Genomic DNA, 15,809 nt, shown 5'->3' with positions numbered 1-15,809 from the left:
CCTCACTGCTATCGCCTGTGACGCCGTCGCCCATGCTCCCTACGAACACTTTTCTACGCTTAGTAGACCAAAAAGAAAAACTTAACTCATATCTGTCCCTGCTGGCGCCACGCAATCCTTCTGCTATATTTTTCTTTTGTGTTGTGCGATGTTCGTATAGTCGATGTTATGTTCACCACGAACGTATATGGGTGCTTTCTGCAAGCACGCTCATCATTCCTCGGCATCTCCGTTTGTACAACATTTTGAGGAAAGCGCTTCGTTCTGGCTAAAGATGAAACGGTGATCGTGACCATCCTCTTTTCTTTTCTTCGTTTGACACGAGGGTACAATGAAGGCGCGAGTCTTTCGACTTGGCCCAAACGGAATCCCGGGCCGCTTGGGACAACGCCAAATGGAAACTCGCCGATAGGCGGCGATGTAGCAATGTGTTCCAGCAGCCCACTCCCTCTTTCCCCCCATGAGCACGAATGAAAGCCACCACTCACTTTTTGCGATGCGGAGACCGGGAATGCTTTCGATACGTTTCGTGTATTCTGTTCCTGCGCGTCTTTCTTCCTTAAATCTTGGAGCTGGTATTCGTCTCACAAACTTCATACTCCACTTTTGGCTTCGGCGAATCTCTTTCTATCTGTTTCCATTCTCACATATACAATTCACTAGCGCCTCTGTCTTAGTGACAGTGCTATTTTGTTACCTTCTGACCTATATCTGACCTCTTCCTAGAGATTGTTTCCTGTTCTTATGTCACGTGCTCATATTCCGTGGCTTAATATTCACACTGAGGCCTTACAAGAACTTATTGTTGGGTGAGTTGGTCCATGTTAGCACACAAGGACATGCGCAAACTTGCAACTAACCTTTGTTCCACAAAGATCACGTATAAGTAAATCCCAGAAATACATCACTGTCTTACACTTTGCCTCAATGTCTCATATGTGATTGTTGAAGAACGAGATGATTATAACTGCACTGAACTTGGAAGGTAAAGTAGGGAGAATTTGTTGTTGGTGGGCACACATTTCTCCCTGTGACAACCCGGTTACTGTCAGGACCGATACGTGCAGTGCCTCTGAGTGCTTCAGTCGATAGACAAGTAGAGTTCACCTCTGGTGTAATGGAAAAAGCGTAACATTCATTCGTTTGCGTTACACAGTCTTCTGTTGAAAATGCGCATCAAAATGTTCTCCATCTCTCAGTTCATGTCATAACCCAATGCTGAGTACAAAGAGCCTTCGTTATATAAAAGTTATGGTTCTATTTTTTTTTAATTCTCAAAGCGTTCTATCGATATATTATACTGATTCTAGTATCTACGAGAGTAAGCTGAATGAAATTTGTAAATTGTAAAAGAAGGTTTATTGTTAACGGGGCCCCAAGCCGCATTACTTTCTTATATAATCTACGCCACACTCATAGCAAGCTTTCCAGCGTTAAGAAATTGCCTGTATTTCGGTAGAAAATAATTTGTTTGGGAGTTTGCGCAACTAATCGTGCACCACGTGGCATACCTCTTCATAAGAACGAAAAGTCTTGCCACCGATGGCTTCCTTCAGCGTTCTGAACACATGGAAGTGGCTCGGGCCAAGGTCTGGTGATCATGGTGGATGCGGAAGACATTAAAACATCAAGTACGTTATTGTTGCAACTGTTGCACTGACCTTATGGGGCCATGCATCGACATGTTGCACCAGAACATCGGCAGACAGCAAACAACGGTGTTTCGATTTGATTCTAGGCCAAATAATATACTTTAGGAGGTCAGAGTGTGATTTACTAGCGATAGTGCTACCTCGCGACGTGAAGTGCTCCAGTATGACGCCTTTTATTCACAAACGATGATAAGCACGAGCCTCCCTTCTGATTGCTGTGTTCGGAATGTCGTTGCTTTGTGCGATGAGAAATGGTGCCGTTGTTTACGGCTCTAGTCGTGTCCGATTAGAGGCATTAAAGCCTGGCTTCGTTCCCGGTGACGATTCTTGCAAAGATGGTAACCCCTTCGCGTTCGACAAGCCGCAGAAATTGTTAACGCGCATCAATACAGCGCTCTATCATTTCAGATGTCAGCTACTGGGTTCGTCATCTTGCAGACACGTTGTGAAACCCGAGTACATCGTGTACGTTGAGAGTAGGAGAGGAAGTCAGCTATCAGGACACACACAAGCCAGGGAACGCATCGCTGTAATACAACTGTCGCACCGAGCAACTGTAACCGATGGTCACGCAGCCACTTCGTTCCTTACATTATGGCACCAAAACCCGAGAAGGAGACAAGCGTCCACACAACCGTTATAATTCACAGTCGCTATTCGTGTCATTGTCCCTGCAAACGAAGCCTTGCAGGAAAACCAACTGACGCCTGCCGATTAGAAAGTGATCTTAACCGAACTCCATGAAAGGACTGCTGCCCCACTTAAATTAACGCCTAGAGCTGGTTGGGTGCCTGTTCACTGACATGTTGTGGAGCTACCTACGAGTAATTCCAGAAGCACCCTTTTAGCCTTGTTTCTCTGCTTAGTAGCATCATCCTAGACTCACTATGTTGAAAACGGAGACTGACGTTCGTCCCATGGGGTTTACTGATAGAACTGCCAAGGTAGCACTGGCAGGAGCCCTAGACTCACGCGTTCTTAATATCTTAATTTTGTACAAGTTTCATGAGTGTACAGTGTCGTATGCTCAACTATGGCTGATGTCTACGCTTGTTGATATGCCAGCCAGATTCACTCGATGGTTTTCCATCACGATGGCTTCAACGGCTGCAATGTTTTCTGGACACACAACAGGGTTTGCCTGACGCGGATGAAGAACATCGGCCACAAACTGTTCACCATTTGCGATTTGCGACTCCATTAGCAGAGTTTCCACCGTGAAAGCCATACATTGATATATTGGACTTTAATTCTACGACATTCGAAAGGCTTCACACATTTACCATGCCGAAACCTGAAATAGAACACTGTTGTACCCTTGTACACGTGGCTGGTGTGCCGGCCATTTCTACACTGTCCGTGTACCTTTGTTTCTGCAGCTGCTAAACGCAGCCACCTAGTGAACATCCGGTGTGCTGTTATAAACATGTCTGCCAACGTACAGGCAACTGGTGCCGTCATTCGTGTTTTTGTTACACATTAGTGCTTTTCACTTGACTGACCCTCGTACAAATGTTTTTTTTTCAGTATAAAAAATTGTTTGCTGGCACCACGGGCAACACGTGAGTTTGTACACTAAGTGCCTGCAATATGGCGTAACGGGTATCACTGTCATCTTATATAGCCATTAAGCCAACTATATTTATAATATCTTCACTCGCTTTATGTCTCAAGAACTAGCAGCAACGTTTTCAGCGCTACCTAGTTATAGCATTCTCCAGTAATATAATTCCAAACACATTGTTTGCAAAATAAAAAGAAACGTTAATACTGAAACGTCGAGACCAACTTATTATCATAATTCAAATCGCACGTATGTAAGAGCTTCCAGGTACATTACCGCTATTCTACCTGAAATTCCGGATTGTATGCGGCAATATAAATAATTTTTGTTAGATTGTATTTATTACTGTTACTAGTAGCATTATGCTGTTTCACCAGCAATTTCGTGCGCCCCTGCTGCGTTGGCCTGGGTGCTAGCATTTTTGCTAAGCTTGTCATACCGCATTTTTTTAGTAGAACAAAACTATATTTTTAATCACTTGCCCTTGTGCACGAGCAGATTTCTTTCCCTAAGGCACTGCCAAAGTCTTTTTTAAACTGATTGAGCGTAACCAGTCGTTACGGCACGTGAAGCATTGTGCTTCGCAAATAAATTTTTATATAAGCTTACCGCGTGAAATTAGGAAGTGTTTTGTAAAGTCTCGCATACCAGTAGCTGCAAAAATAAATGTTTGCCCTGCCACCCTAATCAAGTGGCCGCTTCAAGCAAAGATTTTGCGGTGCTGCTAGTTAATTTATTTTGGTGTCTGGTAACTGATAGAAAACAAAATCCTCAAATAATACGCTCTCGTGGCTGTAGGGAGCTTAACTCAGCTAATCGTTCCGTAAATGTAAAATACAACAAGAATTACTTTGCTTAAGTTCGCTCCCTGTAACGAAAGTGCGTTTTTTTATAAGGATTTATAAGGAAAGAGAGCTTCAGACTTAGGTGTTACAGCTTGGAGATACGTTCTCCAATGCATCAGAACGCTACGACGCGTCGCTTTGTTACGGTGTAATCGTAATTGTTTTATTTGATTCATTAAAAGAATTCGCATTCTGCCAGCTTCTCATTTTCATCAAATTGCTGTGAAAAAACCAGGATACGCTCTTTGCTTACGACTAGGGAAAGTGCGATTCTTACCATGACTGCTTTGTTTTGCCAATATTGCTTTAGACTTAGGATCTTCCGTGTGATAACTCTGGGCACTATGATAAACTGCTGAGAAAACACAATGCGGGTCTCTCAAGAACAAGCTCTCTATTGTTTCACTGCAGATGTGGCTCCGTGCTTTCATCGCAGCGACAAATGAATCAGCATCAGTGGAGACACCCAAATTGGAAGAGGTCTGGCATCGACGACACAAAGTAATCCCGGCACGAAAGACTTCGGGAAACGAAATGAAGACAACGAGAGATACAGTGGCAATAAAACTCGGAAATAGAAGCAAGGGCAAAGGAGGAAAAACGAGGAGAGCGCCGAAATCCTAGAATGACAGCGGAGGAGACGAACGATGCAGTAGGTGTCTGTTGTCTCGTTGTGAGTGCCAAGTACAAAAGATAAAAAAGAAATAACGATTGCGCTGTCTTCTTGATGAAGATCCTAGTGCCACGGAACCTTTTTATTTCACTGAATAATTGCTAACAAACAACGTCCTAGAAACTCCCCCTCGACACAACTCAAATGCATAGATCCCAGTAAAAACTATCAGAACACCCAAAAATTGAAACCAGTTCAGCTAATAAAGCTTATAGAGAAGGCGCGATGTATTATTTTCCTCTTGCATTCTGCGAGAGAACGTTTTTTACTTTGAGGTATTTCCTCCAAGCGCACAAGCTCCTGTGAACAACTTTCTCCGTGATAGCCACGTGGACAATGTCTTCAAAGAAGCTTACATTTACGCTTTTCTAGATCTTTCTATCACCTGCTCTAACGAGCACCCATCACTATGGTATGCCATCTCGAGCCAGCACGCTTTTCGCGTAATCAAAGTATTCTTTTTAAGCGTTGTATATCTGTACACACATTGGCTATTGTTTCTAGGCGACAGCATATTCCTTCATTTTTTAGCATTCTACGCTTACAAAACAAAAAGCAAACAATTAAACAAGTCTACAAAAGTAAAGGATATATATTGTTTGCTTTTTCTGCAAAAAACACGAAGTTATTTCTCTGGTGCTTCTTTTTGCCTGTTTGTTTAGTCTGTTGAGTTTGTTTCAAACGGACGTATAAGCAAAGTTGTGCATCATTGTATTGGGTACTTAGTTGTCGCTATTTCCATAAAGCTGGGAAGACGTTGCTTCGAAAAGGGAAACTGTGTTGCTGTATGAAAGAGTTTCGATATCTATGTTTACATTTTGCTTAGTCTTATGTTTATATATATATATATATATATATATATATATATATATATATATATTGTGAAGTATACATTATGCACGAGGCTACTTACAATATATTACACGTAGGCCCGCGATGGTGAAGATTGTGACCCTATAGCGATCGGGCGCACGTCTTCTTTCTCCTATTCAATGCATGTAACAGTGGCGGCTCTTCCGTGTCATCAACCCCCGGCAGTAAAAGCACCGTTCCGATCCTTAAGCTACACATCCGTGGTCAAAGGTGTTTGAAGGGGCTTAAGGCTCGGGGGGGGGGGGGGGGAGGGGGGGCTACGTGAAGGATATCACTTGCAGCTGACGATGACGCTGAGGGGCGGCGGGGATGATTTCTTATGATACATCGCCCACTCATCACACCACATGGTATGGACCAGTGTAAGGCGACAGCTGCTATTCTAAATGGTCAGCATGGCAGATGGGCGACCAGAGATGTACGAGAGAGCCCGCAGAAAAGTGCACGTCACGATGGTGGCAATGATAGAACTGTCTCTAGTAGTCATCACGTGCCCCCACGTTGCGGGAGTATTCAGTGGCAGAACGAGCGGGCGAGGGCAGCAAGGTACCCAAGGCCACGCAGGTGCTCGGCCATGTAGAAGAATGGTGAATAGCCGACCGTGTTGTGACGCGATGAATTGTACTCGGACGTCGCATATGGTAAATGAAGATTCCAGTCATGTCGTCGGCCACAATGTATAACGAAATGATGTGGGTGAAGGTCCGGTTGGGGGGCTCCATGAGGCCGTTGGTCTGCGGGTGGCATGATGTGCTGAATTTATGCTTTGTTGGGCACGAGCGAATGTTGGTTCGACGACTGCTGAGAGAAAGATATGGCTGCGGTCAGTTAATAATTGGCGTGGAACACCGTGCACTAAAATAAAGTAGTAGAGTACAAAGTCAGTGACGTCCGCAGCGCAGGTTGTCGGGAAGGCTCCTGTGATGGCGCACTCCGTATCGTAATCTGTAGCAGCGGCGACACATTTATTTCCGCAACCCCAGAAAGGGCACTGGCCAAGAAGGTCTAGACCAACTCGAAAAGGGGGTTCGGGCAGAGACGTCGATTTACTGGAGGCACGCGGCTGGAAGCGCGGAAGGCTTCTTCCGGCGCTGACAGGACTCACAAGCGGCAACGTAACTGACATAACGCCGCACAAAGCTGGTGAGACATGGGCAACAGAAGCGACGGCGTACACGGTCGCATGTGCGGGAGACATTCAAATACCCAGCCAAGGGAGTGTGGTAGAGGTGGGGGGGAGGGGGGCAGTCGAACGCAAGCGGAATGGGATGACGAGCGGAAAGTGAGGGCCGTGGGGAGCAAAATCACGGCAATGTAATTTCCCTTCCTTGAGTAAACACCGCCGGAGAGATCTGTCACCAGGCGATGATTCTAGCCTCTCGATGAGAGCTCGTAACAAAGAATCGTGGCGTTGCTCACAGCCGATATGGAGCAACTGTGACACAGAGAAAAAAGAATTGATGGCGTCCGCATCTGTCGGTTCTTCTGCTGGTTTGCAGGACAAATATTCTGCATTCAGATGGATGCATCCCGCCTTGTATATGACGGAGAAGGTATATTCTTGGAGGCGTAAAGCCCAGTGAGTGAGTAGTCCAGTGGGGTGCTTGAGCGAGGATAGCCAGCAGTGAGCTTGGTGATCACTGACGGATGGCACCGAGTGAGCGTCCGTAAAAGTATGGACGAAATTTCGCAACTGCCCCCACACAGCAGTGAGGCACTCGCTCTCTTTGATGGAATAACTGCACTCGGTGGGTGATTGAAGCCGACTGGCGTAAGCTATAACGCGATCATGTCCACGCTGGCGTTGCCCTGACTGCTCCTATGGCGTGACCATTGGCATCCGTTCGAACTTCCGTTTATGCAGATGAGTCAAAGTGGGCCAGGATTCAAGGCGTGTTAAGGAAAGTAGTGAGATGAGAAAATGATGCGGCATGACCAGGACCCCCCCTCTCGCCTAAAAAACGCTGCACCTCTGACTTCAAAAGATTGGTAAGGGGACGTGCAATGGTCTCGAAATCATTTACAAAGCAGCGGAAACAGGAGCACAGCCCTACAAAACTACGAACGTCCTTTGTGGACTTCGGGACAGGAAAGTTCGTAACGGCACGAATTTCGTGCTTATCAGGTCGCACACCTCTTGCATCCACGAGGCGTGCATGAACGGAGATTTGGCGGCGAGCGAAGTGATGTTGTCGAGAGTTGAACTGGAGACTGGCCCGGTGGAACACGTCAAGAATCGCAGAGACAATGGAGAAGCGTATCGAATGTCGGAGAGAAAACGATGACGCCATCTACATACCACAAACAGATGGGTCACTTGAACTCCTGTAACAAAGAGTCCATCCGTCGTAGGACGGTGGCCGGCGCGGGATAGAAGCCAAAATTCCTCACCTCCTACTGATAAATACTGTCAGGGGTTACAAATACAGTCCATTCTCAGTCTATGACGTCGACGGCAATCGGCCAATAGCCAGACCGTAGCACGATAGAAGAAAAATAGGTGACATCATATGCGCAGTCTACAGCTTGAGCCGGTGCAAGGTCAGAGGAAACCACCTACTCAATGTCAATGTCACTGCCGTGGGATGACGTCGTGGTATGGGCTGAGCCGCAAGAAGATTCGGCTGTTAACGGCTCGACCTGATCAACATGCAGAGCGCTAATATGTGCCAATAAGGTCGCTTCTGGGAAGACTTGCGTGGTTATCACAAAATCGCCAATGGGAAGGCAAATGCGATTGCGAGTAATTGTCGGTATAGTGTGCGAAACAGTAACACCGTGTGTAAGCATGACGATCTGGAGTGATGCGACCATGTTTTTGCCGTCAGGTGCAGATGGTGTGAAAAGCAAGCCGATGCGTTCCACCGATTTAGGCGAGAGGCGAGAAAAATCCATCGAGCCTAAATAGATCTGAGGTGCGTCCACATGGTAGGGAAGAAGCACGTCAAGGCGAAGTGAGCCGGCCGAAAAGTCAGGGCAGAAGGAGTGGCGCGGAAATCCAGACCGACAATGAGTTCGTGAAGGCAGTGCTCGATGGCGGTGAAGAGAATGACGGTCCTTCTCTCAGCGATGGTGAGCCTGGTAGAGCACATGCCAACAAAAGCAACAGCCCCTCCGTCGGTGACACCTGGGGTTCGGTTCGGGGTAGGTGTCGTAAATTTATTGAGCCGACTGCGTAGAAACAGCACTCATATTGGACACATGCCCGCCGGTGTAAATCAACGCGTACACGGGCACGTTGTCACAGCCCCAGATGATGAGTTGTGCATAGAGGGAGCGAAAGAAAAGGGTGAACTAGAGGGAGGAGGATAACCGGCAAAAGAATAGCGCGTCGGGGAAGTCCAGCGGCTGTGGCAGTGGCGAGTGATATGCCCGACGCGGCGGCAGTTAAAAACTCATCGCGCTTTTTGTCCATGGAGGGGTTGCGCTTTCCATAAGAGTACTAAAAGGAAAGAGGTAGTAACACGGGTGAGCGCACAAGACGAATGGGGTGAAGCCAGATGTACGCAAATTCTTGGCAGAAGACGGCCTATTTCAAGGAGATCGACGGCGGAGAAAGTCCAGAAGGCGGGAATGTAGTGGCCGCCGGCTGTGATGCTTCGGCCTCACGCCGGATGGTGCAGGTTCCGTTTTCACATCGAGAGAGCTGGCAGAAGTGGTCGTCACAAGATGACGCAGCAGCTCTATTGGCAAGGCACGTGATGTGTTGGGATACTCAGCGGCTTTCGCGTGCTCGAGATGGTGACATTCTTCGAGGGCTGAATCATATCGATGCTGGTAAGGTTGGTAAACATCAGCAGATTGAAGGCATCGTCAGCAAGACCTGTGACGATGTGACTAACCTTGCCGTCCTTCGACATATTCGGGTTGGCCTTGCTACAAAGCGCCGAGACATCGAGAATGTGCGACACGTAGGACTCTGTCGACGTCTGTGCGCGTGCGGCAACGGCCTTCTGTACCTGGAGTCGGCGACAAAACGTATTGCCAAAAATGTCTCACAGATTCTTTTTGAAGAGACCCCAGCTCGTGATCTCCCCTTTGTGAGTCTTGAATCAAGCCCGTGGAGTGCCGTGGAGGTAAAAAAAAAAAACGTTGGCGAACATAATAGTCGGATCCCACCTTTTACTGGTGGTTTGTAGGAAAATTCATTCCATAAATATATGTTCGGTCTGGATAAGCACCATTGAGATGTAATCAGATAATGTCTCTTTGCTCATCACTTTAAGATTGGCGGAGCATCGAAATGTTTAGGCAAGAAATCAGTTTTGCAGCTTCCATGTGCAAGATTACGTTATGCGAATACATGGCTAGAAATCACCCAGCAGCACACGTCTTCCCCTGGGCATAACATACCACAATACAAAGCAGTTTCAATTCGTCCTACACATTTTCATTCACTTATTCGAGTAAAAGTTCTTTTCTTTATTATTTAAGTACCTACATATGCCGTGGTACATACAGCCTTATGAATTACCTATTGTGTCCAAAGGCTCAATAAGTAAATATCACTATTGAGATAGAGGTTATAGAAACAATGGATCTGGCAATTAAATTGCGCCGTGTATAGAGACGGTGCTACTTTAAGAATCAAGTCTATTACCTTTCTCCCCAGATGCTCTTCTACTGCACTCACAGATTTCGTGTGTAATGAGGTCGATGCATATCTCACCTTCGCTACACCTAGCTCATTGAATTATGACATGGATCTTCGCCGTATGTCATCCTCTCCTGCTTTGTTGACGCTCACACCTAATTGTGATTACAATAATTCGCTGCTGTCAGCCTGGCCTCAAATGCCGCCGTGTAATAAAGGAGTTATAAGCTCTCGAACGTCGATGCAATCCAGGCACACACATTTGTGCATTATTAAGTGAAAGCGCCAGACGCAGCGATTCGTTGAGAAACGGCAGTTGGCCCTTTCAAAACAAGTGATGGCAGCCGTGAATAAATGCGTGTCAGCGCACCTACATTTACGACAGCAGCCCTCACGCTCATAAGTCACCCGAACAGAGAAGCTGAAGATGTTGTGTTAACGGACTGGCTTTGCGATCATTAGGCAGCCGCACTTCGTCTTCTCACGGAATGGCGGCTATCGAGGACGTCGTGATATTCATAGCAAACAGATGGGGCGCACACTAAGCTGATGAGCGTCGTCAGTCAAGCTTTGGGAGCTTTGAAGAACGTTGCCTGAAAGCAAATATTGTTTCCGTGCATCCGTGCCAGCTAAGCCACTTGCTACACGGTGATCGATGGGACAAAACGATGGCGCGATAAAGTAGCAGTGCTCTGTGTCTACTGTAAATATGCGGGATGGTATTTAAGCTTATGAATTCATGCATGTGTGTGCGTGTGCATCTGGTCTTAGGCATCTCCTGCTGACTGTACTTTCAAGAACAATGGTAGTTTAATCAACATCACATTATTTAAAGGTGAAAACCTTAGGTGTGAGCGTTGGTGGTTTCTTGGCGAAACTGCACCGTTAGAAAATATGGTGTACGCCACAAAAAAGAAACATTTAAAGACACAGAATTCTGGGATTTACGTAACGTTTCTCAAGGAGGTTCCTGTAGACAAAGTAAATTAGTAGCTTCGAATAGTAAATTTGGCACATTTTGCAGAGTAACTAGTTGGGCTTGTTGGTTAAGCATAGCGGAAGACTACAGCCTGGAACCAATGGTTCTTGCGCTTTAGCTTTCCACTAGGTACATTGCGGTCAAGATGGGAATCGAACCCAGGCTTCCGGGGCGTCAGATGAGCATGCTTCCCTGAAGCCATGGCTTTAGATGGGTCCGAATATCTCTGGGTCCGAATATCATCTGAAGGCTCCGAATATCTTTTCAAAATTCAAATCTCCAGCCACCCAACTGGGGGAATGGTGATGTTGCATGCGCCATCACCACCCTTCGCTGCCGTGGGTGAGTAAAACGGCGACTCACAGGACTGCGGTATCGAGCCTAGACAGAGCAGTGGATTCGCCACTGCAGCTGCTTTTTGGACAGGTGGCGTTCGAGCATCCCGTGACAAAACATGAAAATTGAATTCTCTGCCACTTGCAGTTTGTGCGAGTTTCGCGAGCCAGCAAACAACCAGACGTTGGCTCACCTGCACTATTACACATACACGAAGGGGATAGTCGCAAGATGAAAGAGTGATATCCAGCATCAACCTTTGATGTATTTCACAGTCCTGGACAAAATCATAAGCATGCTGCCGTGTTCTACCGATTTCACATACCTTAACGGACTTAGTCACTGTATCAAAACCTCGTAAGGCGTTGTAAAGGAGCATAATAATTGGTGTTTAAGAACGGGAAAATACTGGAGCTTGAAACACAGAGGCCAGCTATACTAAGGCGTATTAGTCGAAAATCTGGCGGATATTGATAAATTTTGAAGGGCGTGCAGAAAGGTCACACAAACATCCATTTGGACAAGCATAAATGCGGCTTAAAGAAGGGAATTGCGCTAAAAAAGACACGGACGAGTAAGGACATGGACGGGCGCAAACTCGCGACTGATCATAATGCGGTTCTCGGTAAGTGCATTAAGGCCGGTCATGAATGTCAGATCTACAAAGCGAAGTTCAAGCCACGAGAAAAATAAAATGGTAGTGACAGTCTGTTGCGGTGGACACTGAAATTCTACACCTCACTTTTACAGAAGTCAAGATGAAGGGTACAAGCATGATGTAAACTCAAGCATTTGTGGTTTGCCCGGACGAATGCATGGGGTGCGACTGCTTCCGCGAAGACGCAAGCTCCGTGAGTTCACTCCTGGAAAGAAGCGGGCTCACGCATGTCAAGGTCATTGTTGCTGATGATCAACCCGTTTTTCGAAGTCTGAAGCTTCGATTGTGGGTAGCACAAAAGTGAACCATGTCACCCTGAGAGCAAGCCAAAGCAGACATGGTTATTAGAGACCTAATTATGTTTTTCTCTTTCTATCGAGATTTCAAACGTAGGTGTAAATCAGCCATTGATACAGCTCTCTCTCATCGAGAACACGCGTATGCCGCATACTTGGTTGCAGCCCCAGCGTTGCGGCTTTCCGAAAAGTGGGTTAGTTTCCGACTTACCAATTGCTTTCGTTAGTTGACGAAGTCGTCCTCCAAGAAAAAAAAAACTATGGCGGAAGGGCAGAAAAAAGTTGGAGGACGCTTAGCCTTTGCCGTTAAGAGTGGAACGGAGGGCATTCAAGGATCCCTGACTGCTTCTCATGCTCAACGATAACTGCAAATTATGTCCCCGTTATATTTACATATAAACGCTGGCGGTGAACGCTATGCACGAATGCGAGCTTTCTAGTAGAAACGCGGCCTCTTGCGTGGGCCGCGATGCAGCGGAGGGAAGAGGAATCTGCAGGCATTGCAAGAAACCAGGCGTGAAGCTTAGGGGCCTCCGAGATTTGCGCGTGCCGGCACGCGCCATTCGCGTACCCAGTGGTCAGTCAATGCATGGTAGAAACGCTGAAAAAAGAGGTTTATTTCAGTTCCCGCATGAAAGAATTATGTTTCCTGGTACATTGAAACATACAGTCCGACGGCCATCATGTCTGTTGGTTGTGTGTAAGTTGTGTGTTATGATTTTTCTCAAGCATCTTACTTCGAGAAATTCGATTAGTTCACTAACTTCCTTGCGCTACACGGAAGGTCGGCGAGTTTGGGCATTCGCGGTTGCGTTTGCGAGGTTCGGAATAACTTTTGGCGAAACGATGGTCGACGCGGGATGCCGAAGCTGTGTTTTCTGCGACACGGGGCAGTAATGCTATCGCGTTAAAAAGACAGCGACACAGAAACAAGATGAACTGTTAAAAACTTCACCACTCAGAGAGGTGCGATTCTGAATCTCTGTTTACCTGTCCTTACTTTGACACAAAGATTGCGAAACAGCAGGACATACTGAACACTTGCTTTTACCATGACCTTCACGGCAGTGTCGAAAATGCCTCGTTCGGGAATCTACTTCAATGGCTTCTCTGGAGTGATGGAAAGAGGGGGCCTACACGATGTAGTGATCCAATCGGAGGGGCAGAAGGTTACGAAGAGGAAGCAGGTCTAAACAAAAAGAAAAGTAGTGAACATTGTTTAGTAAGTTCTTTAAGAAAATTAATAATACTATAATAAATCAACATTTTTCCGATACCACACGAATCTACGAGAATGCCCCACGGTGGATATGTGCTATCGGCAAATGAAAGCAACACGAAGTGAAGCCAGTGAATATGGCTGACTTCGTGGTGATTTCACCAGAACTTTATATATGCATATAAAAACGCACGCGCGCACGTTTATGTGTGTGTTGTGCGTGTGTTTGTGCGTGTGTGTGTGATATACAATGTACTCGTGGGTGCTCTAGAGGTAGTAAAGGCGAGTAAGGTACACTCGAAGGCATGCATTCTTCATGATCGATGAAAATGCGAATGTTTTGCTTCAAACGGCTGTCTCAAGAGTGCAGGTTTCAGAAATATATGTTAGCATCGTAAAACAATTTTTTTCAGGAAGTGCCACGAATGTATTTTTTTTCGCAGCCAACGCATACTGTCGAACATTATAGGGGGTACAAAACGCTTCAATGTGCATTTATATTTGTGGAAACAATTTTAAATACAAGCTACATTCCTTGTCTGAACATATATATCTACATGTTCTAAACTTAGGTGCTTTTCAACTATCGCGCGCACCTATATATGCCGTTTCAGACGATGCCTGTTTTCTTAAACATTACATGGACTGCTTTAGACTCTCACTGTTCCGGAATATTCTTGCACGAAAAGGAAATTCTGAGTGCGTTCCCACGTAATATGTCACCCAGACGCAGTTTCAGGAGCTCCTATGAAAATCGATCAGCAAATGTTTCCTTCGCATAGATTTCACTTCAATATTTCAACAATAATGTGCCTGTTTAGGCGACTAACACGTAGAAAAACAAATAATTGCACTTGCACTGCAATGATCCAGATAAAGCAGTTTCTTTTTTTCTCACATAGAATATAGAGGAATTCATCGCGGACCATTGACCCTCACGTAATAATGATATGCTTATGCATTTGAAAAGGAGCAACACAAACAGTCAGAGTACATTTAGAAAAAAAAAACATACGCATGTGACAGTGTTTTCTCGGCTTTCGAAGAAGCCACCCGGCGTACGACGGCCTTTATTTTTGAGATGAATGTGCATCTTGGATATTTGGTGACGGATGTTGCAGCAAAGCTTGGGATTCTTTGTAAGTTGAGTGTCTCGTTTGTTTCTGTTTACTAGAGCTTTCAATCTTTCGGAGCCAATCGTTCGGAAAAACATTCCGCCTGACAATTGGATGCAAACCACAAAGATAAACAATGATATTGTATCTTGCGCAGCTCGGTACTAGGATCCCTGCAAAGGAAGTCATTTGCATGAAATATCACTTTCGCGACTGTTCCTAAAGCTGGTGTGTCAGCAACAAATCTTCCTCATGGTCGAATACCTTGTATTGAACCTGAGGATGGTCCTTTCTTGCTTCAATGCATTTCCCCTCTTAAGTATAACTGCGGGGATAAATTACGCCACGGTCTACGTAATCAAAATTACTTCGTTACGTTTCCAAGGATTTACTTACTGGGCTGTGTGAAACATGACTATAAAAATCACGCGTGCAATACAACAACAGTTTAACAAGGACATAACGACTGCAAATCATTTTATTACCAATCGGTAAAACAACCGCCTAGTAATGCCTAAATTACTGCAAGAAAATCGCTAATGTGGTCCAAGAATATGCCCTCTCAGGCGATATACCGTAGTTCGCGCAGCCAAACCGTCTCTAGTTTTTGCTCTGCCTACTTGTATACAATTGCCCCTAGCAGACAACAGGAATCAATACTTCAGTGAAGAATTGGATTGCGTTTCCTTCTTCGATTCTTCTTCTTCCTCGTCTTATTATTATTATTATTATTATTATTATTATTATTATTATTATTATTATTATTATTATTATTATTATTATTATTATTATTATTATTATTATTATTATTATATTATTATTATTATTATTATTATTATTAACAGCCTTAAAATAATATACAGATGGCAGGAAAGGGAAAGGGAGGAGCAGGATGGCAACTGTAAATGGAACGGCACAACGCCTGCCTACTATTCCGAAAGGAGGAGAAACATTTAAAATAAAGCAGAACACACATAGCACAGTTCAGCCACAGTAGCGCCGGTC

Source organism: Dermacentor albipictus, chromosome 1 (genome assembly GCF_038994185.2).
Source record: "Dermacentor albipictus isolate Rhodes 1998 colony chromosome 1, USDA_Dalb.pri_finalv2, whole genome shotgun sequence".
NCBI classification, from domain to species: domain Eukaryota; kingdom Metazoa; phylum Arthropoda; class Arachnida; order Ixodida; family Ixodidae; genus Dermacentor; species Dermacentor albipictus.
This window is presented reverse-complemented; position numbering follows the sequence as displayed.